This window comes from Balaenoptera borealis, assembly GCF_965194805.1.
Source record: "Balaenoptera borealis genome assembly, chromosome: 4".
NCBI classification, from domain to species: domain Eukaryota; kingdom Metazoa; phylum Chordata; class Mammalia; order Artiodactyla; family Balaenopteridae; genus Balaenoptera; species Balaenoptera borealis.
The window spans coordinates 137,373,256-137,391,336 of NC_138861.1; the positions used below are offsets into that span (position 1 = coordinate 137,373,256).

An 18,081-nucleotide genomic window follows, 5' to 3' on the forward strand; every position below is an offset into this window, starting at 1 on the left:
TTTTCCCCAGAGCCATGCCTTATAAATCCATAGATTCAACGGATAATCTTGCTAAGAGAATTCCACAGATAAGGGCACTCCTACTAGCAAATTTCTTTAGCCTAAAGATATTTAGACTGTGTTTACAAAAATATTAGTCTGGGACACCTGTGGGGTTTTTTCCCCCAGAGAATGTTCTCTTGGTAGTCAGAGAGAAACAGATCATGGGCCAGCAGCTTATAAGGAGCAAGAATTTCCTCTACCGAATACCTTAACAATGACCATACTGCTTCATAGGTCTTTTAAATTTCTTTTACAACTCAGTTACTCTTTTTCTTCCTTTATCCACAGTAATTTGAACCTTTTTACAGTGTGTTGATGGAAGCATTTGAGTGTAAGTTACTGAGGCCAAATTCACTGCCTTCTCTGGCCAGTTAGTTTCCATAGGTGTTGTATCTATGGGGAGATTTAATTCAGCTTCCTCAAAATACTTTCTCATCCTGGGGAATCACTGTTTGCATAAATCTTGCTTTTTATTTAATTATATAATAAACTTACAAATTCTTTGCTGCACCACACAGCTGTAGAAGAGAAATTAATATTTGACACACCATGTATTAGTTAATATTATAGGATCATTCTGTTCCTTCTCAACAGAAATGACTTCTCCTATACCACATTCCCCATTATAGGGGTGGTGACTAGAGTCCATTGTTCAATAAATTCTGGATCCCATTTGGTTTGTTTCAGATGTTATGGTACAGGTTTTTACAGGTGTCATTATGTAACATTCATCTCTGCTAGGGAAGACACAGGTTGCTTCTGTATCCAAACCTCCATACCTGCTGGTTTTAAGAACCCAGGTAGCTAACTCAGGAATCTGATTAAGGCATCTGCCTTACAATTCCGGTCTCTTTTCAGAGCTGGAAACCGATTTTTTTTGGTGAACATCCACATGACCCACATTCTTCTTAATTTCCACAGAGATTTCCTTAATTGAGTGCCACATAAGGATATTCTCTATTGTCTAATGATCTAGGACCCATTTGCAGTTGACTACAGCCCAGAGTCTGCAAATATCCAAATGCTCCTCTGAGATCAGGAGCCCAGTTCTTCTCCCACTGCTAAACTAGCAGCCCTCAACTCTGCCAAATTTGCAGCCTTGCCTGTTCCTTCTCCCCTCAAGGTTTTTTCTATCAGCAAGGCACATAGCTGCCAATTTCCAAACAGTAACACGGCCTCAAAGCAGGAACTCCCTTTAGTGAACCAGGCAGCTGCTTGTCTTGGCTGGGGTAAGAATCACAGGGCTTGGACCACTGAGCAATGTAGGGAAGGGAGATCCTTGGAGGGCTCTCTCATTGGCTCTGTGAGCAACATGCTCTCGTATTCAGTGCGCTCCCCCCAAACTTCCCACCTAGTGCACTCTTCCATGTAGCATTACCTCTTAGTCAACTTTGCTGTGCTGCCTTTTCTCTATTCAATATCTCTCTGGCATCGTCCAAGGCAGGATTGATATCTAGCCTCAGAATTATTTGATGCTCTTCTGTGGTGGGGGGCAGTTTGACCAATACCCAGTAACAAGCTAGCAACTGTCTTTCAAATGGGCTTCAATGAACAGCTGCCTCTTAGTTTTCAAGTCCAAATCTAAGAGGTCTTGCTGAGTAGCCCTATTTGATTTCTCCCAAAGGCTTCACATCTACATATATTCTAGGAGGTGAATATTCTTATATAATCTGAGCAGCTGGACCATGAGGTCTTAGTTGGGCTCCCTGTGCCACCATCCTCTGCAAATCTTTTTTTTATTCTCAGAACCCCACTTAAAATAAGATTTATTTTTGATAACTTTGTGATAGGGGCTAGCAATATTCTTATAGGAGCAATGTGATTTTGCCAAAACTCAAATCCTAGCTGTGAGATTCTTGCTTGTTAGAGACAGTAACTTATTTCTCACAGTTTAAGGAATGTCTCTTGTTGCTCCTGGAATTTCTTAGATTGGGCTGGACTTGAATTTTAGCTGGATTTATCATCCATCTTCTATCTGTCATAAAGGTGATTGTGGTTCTTAACTTCTCTTGACCTTTCTCCTCTGAGAAGTCAATTAGCATAATAGCATCTATGTAGTGCATTAACTTGCTCTTAATGGTTGTTTAGTACAAATCCTGACTCACTAGATTATGGCAATATGCCAGGAAATTTAATGTGCAATACAATAAATTTACACTGATTTCCAGTCCATGAAAATGCAAACTGTGTCTGGCTAGATTTTGAATCTGGGATTGATAAAATGTCATTGCGTTAGATGTTAAGTTAGATGCATACTGGCATAATAGACTGCCTTGGTCTGTTGCACTTCCTGTTTAGTTTTGAAGATTAGGTGTAACTGAAGCAATCAGAGGAACCACCTTGTTTGATCCTTGACAATCTATTACTTTCCTTCAGGAAACTTCTGCCTTATATAGTAGCTGGGACTGATAAAAGGGGGTTAATGGGAATCAAAACTCCACCTTAACCTTTTCCTTAATTAGAACAGTGATCTATTATTGCCCTCCTGGAATTCTGTATTGCTTAGAGTTAATGCCTGGGGAGGATTCAGGCAATTCCAGAAGTTCTCATTTAGCATGGTTAATTAAAACTGGGTGAGAGGTGGATTTAGGCAATATCCCCTGTGAAAAGAACAAAGGCAACAGGTCCCATGTTTTTAGCTACAGGACTTAAGGGGGCTATATTTTAGTCAATAGACATCTCCATTTTATATTCAGATTATTACATTGATTATGTGACATTTTCCAAGGACCCATACCCCACAAATCCAAATCTAGCATTTTCTTTTTATCATAAGCTATCTTAAACCAACCAAATACATCCTGCTAAAAGTATTCCATTGACAAGGAAATGCGAGCAAATATCATTATTTTACCAGATTTGTCACGATCTGGTTTACAAGGAGATTTGATTGGGTCACTTTCTTTTTACCTAGGACATTCCCATATAAAAGAAGAAAGTAGATTTCTATTCTGCTGCTTAACTATTTACTTCATACAGACTTCTGTATTTTTGCCAGTATATCTTTGGAATATGATCCTAGGAATAGTATTTTCTGAGTCTAAGGGCAAACACATATACACTTTCGCTAGAAAGTACAAAATTATGTGCCATAGGGAAATTTGTATTTCTACCATTAAAGTATGACAGTTCCTGTTATCCCACAGCTTCTCCAACAGAGTATGTTATCACACTTCCAAGATTTTGCTATTCTGATAGGTGAGAAATGGTATCTCAGATAATTTGCTCTTAACGTTACTATGACCTTTTTGGACATCATCTCACTTGTTTATCAGAATTTGACAATGTTGATCGTTCCCTCCTAGGTGTCCCTCCCTTGGCTCGGGGATATCACTTTCTCAGTTCTCCTTCTAACTCTTCTTGGCTTGTTCCTTCTCTTTTCAAACTTTAAAAATGGAATTTGCCGAGATTCAATCTTTAGACCTCTTCTTTCTATATATTTACTCCCTTGGTCACCTCAGTCAATATAGTGGTTTAAAATACAGTGTACGTGCTCATGATTCCCAGGTGTATGTCTTCATCCTCCTAGTGTGTGCATGAACATATGCACACCTCTTCGTATTGCCCCTAAGCTGTCTAATGAGCATCTCATATTTGCATGTCCAAAGCTGAACACTTTTTAGCCACCATACCTGATATTTCCCAAGTTATCTTATCTTAAATGGCAAGTCTTTTTGTAGTTCAGGACGGAAATTTCTTTGTCATTTGACCCAAATCCAATTCATTGACAAATCTCATCATCTCCACTTTTGGAATATATCTATCCAGAATCTCACCACTTCTTAACGCCTTCATTACTACCACTCTTACCCAAACCACTGTCATCTTCCCTGGATTATTGAGACCCTGAATTATTGCAGTAGTCTTTGAACTGGTCTCCCTGCTTCTCCCTTTGCCCTGCTCCCCTGCACCCCAACCCCCATGCCTATTCTCTAAACAGAAGCCAGAATCTACTTTTTAAAAGCAACATTTTTCAGGTAAGATTCACATAAAATAAAATGTACTCATTTTAAATGTACAATTTGATTACTTTAAAATATCCCCTGTGCCTATCTGTGGTCAATCCCCGCTCCCACACTCAAACCCAAGCAACAACTGATCTATTTTCTGTCCCTACAGTTTTGCCTTTTCTAGGAATTTCAGATAATTATATACTATGATTTCAGTCTTTTGTGTCTGGGGTCTGTCACTGACATGATGTTTTTGAAATGTATTCATGTTGTTGCATGTATAGGTAGTTTGTTCCTTTTTATTGCTCAGAAGTATTCCATTGTATGGATATACTACAATTTATTGATTCACCTGTTGATGGACATTTGGGTTGCTTCCAGTTTCTGGCTATTTTACATACAGGTGCTATGAACATTTGTATACATGTATTTTTGCAAACATAAGTTATTAATTCTCTTCGGTAAACATCTAAGAGCAAAATTACTGAATCATATGGTAACAGTATATTTAGCTTCTAAGAAAATGATAAATTGTTTACAAAGTGGCTTTACCATTTTATAGAACTAACAGAGAGTTCTAATTGTTCCACATTTTCACCAACCTTGATATTGTCAGTCTTTTAAATTTTAGACCTCAAATATGGGTGTGCTGATTTCTCAGTGTGGTTTTAATTTGTATTTCTTGGCTGACCAGTGATTATGAGTATCTTTTCATGTGCTTATTGGCCATTCAAATGTTTTCTTTTGTGAAGTGTCTTCAAATATTTTCCCTATTTTTGTTTGTCTTTTTATAATTGAGCTGTTTTAAAAATATATTCTGGATACAAATCCTTAGACAAATATATGTATTGCAAATATTTTCTCCTAGTCTATGACTTGGCTTTCTTTTCCATTTTCTTAAATGTGTCTTTCAAAGAGTAGATGTTCTATAACTTCTACTCACTGAATTCACAGTCTACAACTAGAATATATTACTTTACTCTTCTAGCCACAGTATATTATTTTTGCCTCTGTTAGTCAGTTATATTTAAGTTTTTTAAAAAAATAGAGACAAGTAATTTTTTAAATCTACCCCTGTATTTCTAGCGCTTTTCATTCTTTCGAAATCTAAGGTTTTTTGTTTTTTGTTTTTCAATCTGGCATTATTTTCTTCTGCCTCAAGAACTTCCTTTAATATATACTAGAGTATAGATATGCTGGGAGGAATTCTTTCATAATTTTCTTGTCTGAAAAGTCTTTAATTTTTGAAAGACAGTTTCATTGAGCATGGAATTCTAGGTTGACTTTTCCTTTCAGTATGCTAGAGGTATAATTTCATTGCCTTCTTGTTTGCATAGTTTCTGATGGAATATGCTATATTCTTGTTTTTTGTTTTTTGTTTTTTTCCTTTGTTTATAATGTGTCTTTATTTGGTCACTTACTTTTGTGATTTTCTTTTTATCACTGAGTTTTGGCAACTTGTTTATAATGTGCCATGGTATGGATTTCTTGGTATTTATCTTAATTGGGGTTTTGTTGAGCTTCTTGGGTCTCTGAATTTGTAGTTTTAATAAAACTTGGGAAGTTTTTAGCCATTAATTTTTAAAAATACTTTTTTTATGTTCTATTCTCTCCTCAATTAAGCCAGCTTGAGTTAGTTACATGGGTCATTGAGATTCTATTCATTCCTTTTCCAGTCTTTTCCTCTCTATGCTTGATTTTAGAGAGTTACTATTGCTATGTCTTCACATTCACTGAGCCGTCCTTTGCAGTGTCTAAGCTGCTGTCAATTCTACCAGGTTAAATTTTCATTCCATATATTCTAATAGTTACCTATTGGTGCATATAAAATTACTCCCCAAATTAGCATCTTAAAACAACATTTTTTATCTCACAATTCCTGTGGGTTAGGAATTTGAGAATGGCTTAACTGGGTGGTTCTGACTCAGGGTCTCTCATGAGATTGTAGACAGGCTGTTAAAGGGGCCACAGTCTCATCAGAAGGCTTGACTAGGGGATGATCTGCCTCCAAGCTCACTCACCTGGCTGCCCACACTCAGTTCCACACCACATGGGCCTCTCCTCAGGGCTGCCTCATGACACGGCTGCTGACTTCCCCCAGAGCAAGCAATCCAGGAGAGTAAGAGAGAAGTGTGCACACCTGAGACAGAAGCTGCAGTCCTTTAATAAGGACCTACTATCAGAAGTAATATTTCGTTACTCTAACAGATTGATCCTTCTGAAACTTTTAAAATCTCTCCCTGTGCTGAGTTCTGGAAATTGCTTCCAGGCCAACAGCTGGTTGTTGTCTAACATCTGGTAATGGTGGCTTCATATAATCTATCCAGTTTTTCTACTTGTTTATGACAGGACCCATAGCAAGCCCCGCATGCAAGTCCCATAGCAATTACCCCTTCATGAGTAGAAGCAGAACTTCAGAGACTGTTTTATAATGTGAGGTCATGCCACACCTGCTCAGCAGTACCAGTGGCTTGCCATCTCAGTTACTGGTCTCAATTATTTATCTTTTAGACCTCAGGTATAACTGGTCTTCCTCTCATTCTGCATTTCAGCTTCATCAACTCCCCAAATATAATTAGCACCATCTTGCTGCAAGGTCTTTGTTCTTGCTGTTAACACTGTGTAGAACACACATTCTCCAGATATATGTGGGACTAATTTCCTCATCTGAATTTAAATCTCTGCTTAAATGTTACTTAGGCTTACACATAGGCTTTCTCTGATTATGTCATATAAAATAGCAAGTTCCTTCTTATTCATCCTTTATTTTACTTACTCTGATGTATTTTTATTAATATCACTTATCACCACCTAGCATATTAAATATTTTTTATTATATGTCTCTTCACCTTACTCAAATATAAGCTCCAGGTGATATATTCCCTAGAACCATGCCTGACACAGTAGGAACTTAATACATATTTGTTGAATACTTGAATATGCAGCAGATAGAAAATTTGTTTTTATAATATGGGTAAAGAAATGTTACATTTCTTTATCTAAAATGGATCATCTATTCCAAGACCACACCTACCTGGCTGACAGGATACTCACTATCAATCATGTTTCAGGGGTCTTCTCACCTTTCCTAGGATGTTTTAAGAGTTCTAGAAGTCTTACTTAGTGTAAAATATTTATGGAAGTATTCTCTGTTCTTTCATCTACATTGGTTATTAGTATTTTGATAGTACAAAACCACAGTGTTCCCTTGAACTCATGACTCAACTGCTTCCTATTCAAGCTTGGACACAGAAGTCTTTTATTTTCTTTGTGGTCAGCATCCTCAAATTTCTGTCCCACCCAGTCAAAGGCTGTATCACATCCCAAGGGCTCTGCATAGGAGTGGCATGGGTTTCCACCTCCATACAAAATCCTCTAATTCCCTAAACCTCTGTCTATAGTTTTCATTCAGAAAAAACTCTAAACCGTCCCTCTTTCCACAGGTTGGCCACTTAAATGGTTCTGAGCCTAGTCTTATCTACTTGTACACACACACACACACACACAAATACAATTGGACGTGTTGATTGAATTCTAGGTTCCTGGGAACTTCTGCTTTAGGCCCTACAGTGCAACAGTGAAGAAATTCAGAGCTATGCCACATAGCCTGGCTATATTCTGGTGAGTGGGAAAGGAAATTACCACACCTTTTTTTTTCAGTTTTCTCTCACAGAGTGGACAGATCTAAATTAGTGTCTTTATAGAGTAATCGGTCCAAACATGAGTGAATTAATGAATGAAAACCTTTTTCTTAGAACATACACACATCCTATCCAACTTTCAATGTTCTGTTGCTAGTAAGCTCTCTTTCCAAAAATTTTATAAAAAATTCTTTTCTGCATGTCTTTTTTATTACACTTTATCATTTTTGCATTTTGTCTTATCCAATTATCTCCCAACTAAACTGTGAGCTTCTTGGGGATGTGATTTGTGCCTAATTTGCCTTTTCCCCACTACAGTATAAGCTAAATGTTCTGTTTCAGGAAGTCCTAGAAATAATTTTGAATAAATGAAAATAATTTAATTAATGAAGATCTGTTCCCAGTTTTAGTGCAGGAGATATAACAAATGTCATATTAAGAGTAAAGTCAGATTGTAAGTTAGGAGTTGCTGAAAATGCTACCTCTAAACTTATGCAAATAGTGAAAAGATAAACAATTTCCCTCCATTAATAGCACTCTCATACTGTTTTTTTTTTTTTTTTTTTTTTGGCTGCGTTGTGTCCTCGTGCTGTGCGTGGGCTTTCTCCAGCCACGGCAAGCAGGGGCTACTCTTCCCTGCGGTGTGTGGGCCTCTCATTGTGGTGGCCTCTCTCATTGCAGAGCACGGGCTCCAGGCGTGTGGGCCTTAGTAGTCGTGGCTCACGGGCTCTAGAGTGCAGGCTCAGTAGTTGTGGCACACGGGCTTAGTTGCTCTGCGGCATGTGGCGCGGGATCCTCCTGGACCAGGGCTCGAACCCATGTCCCCTGCATTGGCAGACGGATTCTTAACCGCTGAGCCACCAGGGAAGCCCTCTCGTACTATTTTAAAAGAACAAACAACCTTAAAAGAAGTAAGCATTGTTTGTGTTGACTGTAAGTAGCCCTCTCAGACTTAGACTGTGTGATATTGGTCTTGTCACCTTGTTCTGACCATATATTTGCCACACTGATCTGTCACCATTATCAATAAATGAACACAACCAAGGCCAGTAAACATTATTAATCATAAACTTTCTAGTAAATAATGAAACTTAATGCCTCAACCTTGATAAGATGTATTAAGTTATAAATAATGTTGAAAATGTATTTTTGTTTTAAGTTTTTAAAAGTGAAGGCCATCCTGATTCTAACTCTTATTGCAGCATGCTGTGGAGGCCCTGCATGCTTGCTGCTTTTTACCAAACAGGTGTTTGACTTATTTTTTTATCATTTTCCAATCCTGCAGGGATGTGACTATTTGTTAGGGAGGGTCATAGTTCTTCCTGTCCTATGAAAACTTTGCTTGAGTAGTTTTTTTCTTTTCTACCATGTGTTCATAATAAAATTGATGCTGTAAAATTTCTAATAGATATTACAGAGAAATGGAATATATTGGTTATACTTGTAAATATTTCTAATTATTAGCATTTCAGATAAAGTTTTATTGTGAAAGGATTACATTTAAGTGGCTGTCAATTTGAGATAAACTTTTTCAGGAGCACCTGTAGAAAATTCTAAAAGAATTTTATTTCAAAAGATGAGAAGGAAAGCTGGATGCCAGAGGTCCTTTTGCTAGTAAATAGTAAGCAGAACAGTTTAGAACTGTTGAAGAGTGTTCAGCATCAAACCTGTGTCCATGAGACTTACAGATTGGTATGGGTAAATCAGAGAGGTTTGATGTTCTGTAAAAAAAATTCTACATTAAAGTCCAGTGGTTTGAGTCAAAACTGGAGCACATCTATTACTCCTGATTTTATTTAAAACCATGTGTAGACTCAGAAAAAGCAAGTATGTGACATGCAAAGAAAGAACTTTCACCTAAAAGCCTAAAATATTTTAAAATTATCTTGTATTTTTGTTGTGATCTTGGCAGTCCTTCAGAAATATTTTGCCTGTTAAAGGTGATCAACTAATAATTACAGGTTGGCTTCAGAAGAGTAAACAAGAGTGAGTGGACATCATAACTTGGATGCATTTGTGTGCAAATTAATTCTTTCTTTCTTCCTCCTTAATTACAAAGAGTAAAGTTTCAAATCTTGAATAGGCATTTAGTTTGAATGTATTCTATCCAGATAGGAAAATATGTCTGTGTTCTCTAAATATGTTTTTTACAAAAAATTTTACCATATTATAGCCTCATTCCAAGTCAGATTCCCATGGGACAGAAAAATTAATTGGGTGCTTTGGAATGACTTTTCTTTTTCATTCTTTGGGCTCATGGCTTCATGTAAACATATGCTGCAAGACTTCTAGAAATTCATGAGAGTTTCTGCTCTTCAAGGATTAAAAGTTTTTAAGTGATAATTTTATCTTCCTACTTTTAACAGATGTTTTCTTTTTATTATTCATCTGCCTCTTTTTGCTTTAAATTTTTTATTTTTAAATTTCCTTGCATTAATCTTGAGCTTTTCAGCTAAGATTTTCTAAGAAACTCCAAAAAGCAAGACACAAATGTTGACATAATTTTAATTGTAATTGTTTATTGGCTACCCAAAGACTTGGAGGGAGCCTTGAAAATTGTTTACAAAAATCACCATGCCGAGGGTGGGGTCGAGATGAGCCCTAAACATAGGCCACCCCTCCCCCCGCACTGCCCAAACCCTGCCCTTGCTTAGGCCATGCCCTCCACAACCAAGGCCTTTTCCACCTTTTATTTTTCTCCTCCTCTATTTCACTATTGTGGTTCTGTTTTACCTTCCAGTTGTTGTTTCATCAATATTTTTATTTTTATATTCTTTCTAACATATCTGTTAGTTTCCTAGTCTAATTTTATTTTTTACTTTGTTATTGTTCTCCTTTTTTTTTTTTTCTCCTCTTTTTTACTATAGTGGTTCTGATTTACCTTCTGGTTTTTGTTTCATCTACATTTTTATATTCTTTCTAACATATCTGTTAGTTTCCTAGTCTAATTTTATTTTTTACTTTGTTATTGTTCTCTTTTTTTTGGCGCCCCTCATGGCTTGTGGGATCTTCGGCCGGGGGTCAGGCCCAAGCTCCTGTGGTGGAGCTCCGACTCCAAACCTTTGGACTAACAGAAGACCTTAGACCCCGGGAATATTCATCTGCATGAGGTCTCCCCAAGGTCCTCATCTTGGCACCAAGACCCAGCTCTACACAACAGCCTACAAACTCCAGTGCTGGAAGCCTCAGGCCAAACAACCAGTGAGACAGGAACATAATCCCACTCATCAAAAAGAAAAAAAAATTAGATGACAAAAAAATATGTCACAGATGAAGGAACAAGGTAAAAACCTATAAGACCAAATAAACGAAGAGGAAATAGGCTATCTACCTGAAAAAGAATTCAGAGTAATGATAGTAAAGATGATCCAGAATCTCAGAAACAGAATGGAGGCACAGATTGAAAAAACATAAGAAATGTTTAACAAAGATCTAGAAGAACTAAAGAACAGACAAACAGAGATGAACAACACAATAACTGAAATGAAAAATACACTAGAAGGAATCAATAACAGAATAACAGGCAGAAGAACAAGTAAGTGGGGGGAAGACAAAATGGTGGAAATAACTGAGGAGCAGAATAAGGGAAAAAGAATGAAAAGAATTGAAGACAATCTCAGAGACCTCTGGGATGACACTAAATGCACCAACATTCAAATTATAGGGGTCCCAGAGGAAGAAGAGAAAAAGAAAGGGTCTGAGGAAATATTTGAAGAGATTATAGTGGAAAAATTCCCTAACATGGGAAAGGAAATAGTCACCCAAGTCCAGGAAGCACAGAGAGTCCCATACAGGATAAACCCTAGGAGAAACACACCGAGACACATAATAATCAAACTAACAAAAATTAAATTCAAAGAAAAAATATTAAAAGCAGCAAGGGAAAACAAAAAATAACATAAAAAGGAATCCCCATAAGGTTATCAGCTGATTTTTCAGCAGAAACTCTGCAGGCCAGAAGGGAGTGGCAGGATGAAAGTGATGAAAGAGAAAAACCTACAACCAAGATTACTATACCCAGCAAGGATCTCATTCAGATTTGACAAATCAAAAGCTTTACAGCAAGCTTTTTGCTTGCTTTACAAGCAAAAGCTAAGATAATTCAGCACCACCAAACCAACTTTACAACAAATGTTAAAGAAAGAAACTTCTGTAGGCAGGAAACACAAGAGAAGAAAAAGACCCACAAAAGCAAACCCAAAACAATTAAGAAAATAGTAATAGGAACATACATATCGATAATAACCTTACATGTAAATGGATTAAATGCCCCAAACAAACAACACAGACTGGCTGAATGGATACAAAAACAAGACGCATATGCATGCTGTCTACAAGAGACCCACTTCAGACCTAGGGACATGTACAGACTGAAACTGAGGGGATGGAAAAAGATATTCCATGCAAATGGAAATCAAAAGAAGCTAGGGTAACAATACTCATATCAGGTAAAATAGACTTTAAAATAAAGAATGTTGCAAGAGACAAGGAAGGACACTACATAATGATCAAGGGATCAATCCAAGAAAAAGATATAACAATTATAAATGTTTATGCACCCAACATAGGAGCTCCTCAGTACATAAGGCAAGTCCTAACAACCATGAAAGGAGAAATCAACAGTAACACAATAATAGTAGGGGACGTTAACATCCTGCTTACACCAATGGACAGATCATTCAAACAGAAAATAAATAAACACAAGCTTTAAATGACACAATAGACCAGATAGATTTAACTGATATTTTCAGAACATTCCACCCAAAAGTGGCAGAATACACTTTCTTCTCAAGTGTTCATGGAACATTCTCCAAGATAGATCACATCTTGGGTCACAAATCAAGCCTTGGAAAATTTAAGAAAATTGAAATCCTGTGAAGCATCTTTTCTGATCACAATCCTATGAGATTGGAAATCAATTACAGGAAAAAGACTGTAAAAAACACAAATGCATGGAGGCAAAACAGGGTGCTACTAAATAACCAAGAGATCACTGAAAAAATTAAAGAAGAAATTTTCAAAAACATAGAAACAAATGACAATGAAAACACGACAATCCAAAACCTATGGATACAGCAAAAGCAATTCTAAGAGGGAAGTTTATAGCAATTCAATCTCACCTCAAGAAACAAGAAAAATCCCAAACAATCTAACCTTACACCTAAAGCAACTAGAGAAAGAAGAACAAAGAAAACCCAAAATCAGTAGAAGGAAAGAAATCATAAAGATCAGAGCAGAAATAAATGAAATAGAAACAAAGAAAACAATGGCAAAGATCAATAAAACTAAAAGCTGGTTCTTTGAGAAGATAAACAAAATTGATAAACCTTAGCCAGACTCATCAAGAAAAAAAGGGAGAGGATTCTAATCAGTAAAATTAGAAATGAAAAGGAGAAATCACAATAGACACCACAAAAATTCAAAAGATTATAAGAGAGTACTACAAACAACTATATGCCAATAAAATGGACAACCACAAAGAAATGGACAAATTCTTGGAAAGGTACAATTTTCCAATACTAAACCAGGAAGAATTAGAAATTATAAACAGACCTATCAATTGAAACTGTGATTAAAAATCTTCAAACAAACAAAAGTCCAGGACCAGATGGCTTCACAGATGAATTCTATCAAACATTTAGAGAAGAGCTAACACCCATCCTTCTCAATCTCTTCCAAAAAATTGCAGAGGGAGGAACACTCCCAAATTCATTCTATGAAGCCACCATCACCCTGATACCAAAACCAGAAAAAGATATCACAAAAAAGAAAATTATAGTCCAATGTCACTGATGAACATAGATGCAAAAATCCTGAACAAAATACTAGCAAACAGAATCCAACAGCACATTAAAATGATCATACACCATGATTAAGTGGGGTTTATCCCAGGAATGCAAGGAGTCTTCAATATATGCAAATCAATCAATGTGATACACCATATTAACAAATTAAGGAATAAAAACCTAATGATCATCTCAATAGATGCCGAAAAAGCTTTTGACAAAATTCAACACCCATTTATGATAACAACTCTCCAGAAAATGGGCATAGAAGGAACCTACTTCAACACAGTAAAGGCCATATATGACAAATCCACAGCAAACATCATACTCAATGGTGAAAATCTGAAAGCATTTCCACTAAGATCAGGAACAAGACAAGGATGTCCACTCTTGCCACTATTATTCAACATAGTTTTGGAAGTCCTAGCCATGGCAATTCAGAGAAGAAAAAGATAAAAGGAATAAAAATTGGAAAAGAAGAAATAAAAATGTCACTGTTTGCAGATGACATGGTACTGTACATAGAAAATTCTAAAGATGCTACCAGAAAACTACTAGAACTAATCAGTGAATTTGGTAAGGTTGCAGGATACAAAATTAATGCACAGAAATCTCTTGCATCCCTATACACTGACAATGAAAAATCATAAAGAGAAATTAAATTAAGCAAACAATCCCATTTACCATCGCAACAAAAAGAATAAAATACTGAGGAATAAACCTACCTAAGGAGGCGAAAGACTTGTACTCAGAAAACTATAAAACACTGATGAAAGAAATCAAAGATGACATAAACAGTTGGAGAAATATACCATGTTCTTGGATTGGAAGAATCAATATTGTGAAAATGACTATACTACCCAAAGCAATCTACAGATTCAGTGCAATCCCTATCAAACTACCAATGGCATTCTTCACAGAATGAGAACAAAAAATTTTACAATTCGTATGAAAACACAAAAGACCCCGAATAGCCAAAGCAATCTTGAGAAAGAAAAACGGAGCTGGAGGAATTAGGCTCCTCGGCTTCAAACTATACTACAAAGCTACAGTAATCCACACAGTATGGTACTGGCACAAAAGCAGAAATATACATCAATGGTACAGGATAGAAAGCCCAGAGATAAACCCATGCACATATGGTTACCTAATTTACAAGAAAGGAGGCAAGAACATACAGTGGAGAAAAGACAGCCTCTTCAATAAGTGGTGCTGGGAAAACTGGACAGCTACATGTAAAAGAATGAAATCAGAACACTCCCTAACACCACACACAAAAATAAGCTCCAAATGAATTAAAGACCTAAATGTAAGGCCAGACACTATAAAACTTTTAGCGGAAAACATAGGAAAAACACTCTTTGACATAAACCACAGCGAGATCTTTTTTGACCCACCTCCTAGAATAATGAAAATAAAAACAAAAATAAATGGGACCTAATGAAACTTCAAAGCTTTTGCACAGCAAAGGAAACCATAAACAAGACGAAAAGACAACACTCAGAATGGGAGAAAATATTTGCAAATAAAACAATGGACAAAGGATTAATCTCCAAAATATACAAACAGCTCATGCAGCTCAATATCAAAAAACCAAACAATCCAATTAAAAAATGGGCGGAAGACCTATAGACATTTCACCAAAGGAAACATACAGATGGCCCAGAGGCACATGAAAAGATGCTCAACATCACTAATTATTAGAGAAATGCAAATCAAAACTACAATGAGATATCACCTCACACCAGTTAGAATGGGCATCATCAGAAAATCTACAAACAACAAATGCTGGAGAGGGTGTGGAGAAAAGGAAACCCTCTTGCACTGTTGGTGGGAATGTAAATTGATACAGCCACTGTGGAGAACAATATGGAGGTTCCTTAAAAAACTAAAAATAGGTTTACTGTATGATCCAGCAATCCCACTACTGGGCATATACCCTGAGAAAACCATAATTCAAAAAGACACATGGACCCCAATGTTCATTGCAGCTCTATTTACAATAGCCAGGTCATGGAAGCAACCTAAATGTCCATCGAGAGATGAATGGATAAAGAAGATGTGGCACATACATACAATGGAATATTACTCAGCCATAAAAAGAATGGAAATTGAGTTATTTGTAGTGAGGTGGATGGACCTAGAGTCTATCATACAGAGTAAGTAAGTCAGAAAGAGAAAAACAAATACTGTATGCTAACACACATATACGGAATCTAAAAAAAAAAAAAAAAATGGTACTGATGAACCTAGCGGCAAGGCAGTAATAAAGACGTAGACATAGAGAATGGACTTGAGGACACGGGGAGGGGAAGGGTAAGCTGGGACGAAGTGAGAGAGTGCCATGGACATATATACACTACCAAATGTAAAATAGCTAGTGGGAAGCAGCAGCATAGCACAGGGAGATTAGCTCAGTGCTTTGCGACAACCTAAAGGGGTGGGATAGGGAGGGTGGGAGGGAGACGCAAGAGGGAGAGCCTATGGGGATATATGTATGCATATGGATGATTCACTTTGTTGTACAACAGAAACTAACACAGTATTGTGAAGCAATTATAATCCGATAAAGATCTATTTAAAAAAATCACCATGCCTGTTTACAAAGGTAAGCTATGATAAAGAAATATTTGCACCAAAGGGAGCACTGTTAATTTTATTTTACAAGCACATATAAGTAAATGTTAGATACCTTAATATATGCAGGGTAATGTACAAAAATTCTTAGTATATATTAAGTACCCTGTAATTTAATAATATTTCATATCTCTTGAGCATCTACCGTTTTCCAAGCAATTTATAATCATTTTCTCACTTAGTTCCTCATAAAAACCTTATCAGATGGGTATCATCATCATCCCTATTTTATGGATGAGGAAACTGAGGCTCAAAGAAGTTATATAACTTGATCAAGGTCAAAGAACTGATAAACATAATGAATAGAATATTAATGCCAATAACTGCGTATATACAGTTTGCCTGAAGTTCACTTCTCTGGAACTGAACTTGTTCACTGGGAAAGAAAATTTTAAATACCAACACTCTAGTTTTTGCAAAACTATATTATAACACCATAAGAGAGTTCCACACATTTCAATTGCCTATAATGTGAGGACTCATGATTATGAAGTAAATGACAAGTGCCAGACTAGTTTCCACTACAGGTGCCAGCAGTCCTGCTGGGCCACGGGATTCCATCCCTATCCTGGCTCTTGCTGACACCATGTGGCAACAATCATTTGTGTTAATTTAATTATTGGGGGTGAGGCTTCGAGTCTTGTGGCTTTTGGGACATCTAAACAGTGGCAATGGCTCCAGTGATCTCCCAGTTAATTGGCACCCTTTCCTTAGTGAAATCCAGGAAGACTGGCCACAAGAATACTGGGGAAATGGGAACCACCTTCTGCCCTGTTATTTTCCCAGATGGCTTTGCACTATGATCCCATCTTCTTTGCTTCACCCTCTCCTCTGTGTCATCGCTCTATTTCCCCTCCTTCTCTCCCATATGTGACAGAACATAAAACTTTAGTCTACTTTCATTTGAGCAAGGAGGGCGGCTAGGGAGAGGAGGAAAACCAACAGCCAATCCTTCTACACTCAAATTTGCTTTCGGGGTTGAGGGTGTTAAGGCAGGGTTTTTCAGTTCTTGAAAATTAGGAAACAAAAAGTCTTCTTTTAATACAAAATATTGAATTTCATATAATTATGGTACTAATACTTTTATTTCTTTTATGTAATCTTAATATATTTTCCACTTAATATATTGATAACCCTTAATTTATATTACCATTATGCATTGTTAACTGGCTCAGTTGAATAGGTGAAGGGGAAAAACTTGTCTTGGAGAACATTTTATCCATTTCTGCATAACCCACATTTGACTTCTAAAACATTAATTACATTTGCAGTGAGGCAAACAAAGCTTTAGAAGGGCAGTCAAACCTCATGTATTAGGTATTAGCTGGTGGCCTTTGAGAGTGCAGAGCGTGCACAATTATGCTGTGCAGTTGCATGTAACTTTTCATTAATGCCTTTGAAGCAGCTTGAACAATGCAGAACAGCTGATTGTATCTCCTTTAAACTTTACCTCTTTTCCTCCAATTTGACCCCATGCCTTAGGTCATAATGTATTTCACTGCCTGCTATTATTATTGCAAAAGTATTTTAACTGGTAATTCCAATGGGATAGGTCACTTTCAGTGGCTCTCAGTTTTACCTCTTGAAACTTATAATAGCACAGTAGCCCTGTGCCAATAGCTGAGGAAATAATGGAATTCTGAATAGTTATCCAACAATTTGGTCCAGAAATAAAACTATGTATCCAAAAACAAATCCATTACAATTTAATGCAGGGTGATATATACCTTTATATACATATCAGGAGTCTTTGTTAAAACAGGCAAATACACTTACGAATTTAAGTAACTCTACCGTTACCTGAGCTGAACCCTGCCAATTTGCTAGAATTATTTTTTTTTAATAATTATCATATACTCATAACCTAAAGCTTGGATGTTGGACTCTCACCATCAAGTAATTCCTGAAATGGCAGTTAGAACCATCTGATCACAACGTTTTTCTAGGACATTGTTTCTTACTGCTTTTTGCCACTAGATGGAAGAAGCAGGTTAACAAACTGCTATTTTTGGTGCCTTATTCAGC

The 18,081-nt window shown here is 36.8% G+C and overlaps 1 protein-coding gene across 6 annotated transcripts in view; it reads left to right on the forward strand.

Moving 5' to 3' along the window:
- LOC309627645 (UPF0462 protein C4orf33) overlaps positions 1–18,081 on the forward strand; it is a 94,037-nt gene that overhangs the window by 28,607 nt on the left and 47,349 nt on the right. For 4 of the 6 annotated variants that reach the window (XR_014243884.1, XR_014243885.1, XR_014243886.1 and 1 more), the window contains one exon: positions 10,659–10,916. The exons of 1 other annotated variant lie outside the window; for it this stretch is intronic. The gene's annotated coding sequence lies outside the window, so the exon portion shown is untranslated. Of the gene's footprint in view, positions 1–8,835; positions 8,880–10,658; positions 10,917–18,081 lie in introns of all 6 variants that reach the window. One more of the 6 variants, XR_014243887.1, reaches the window with a different exon arrangement.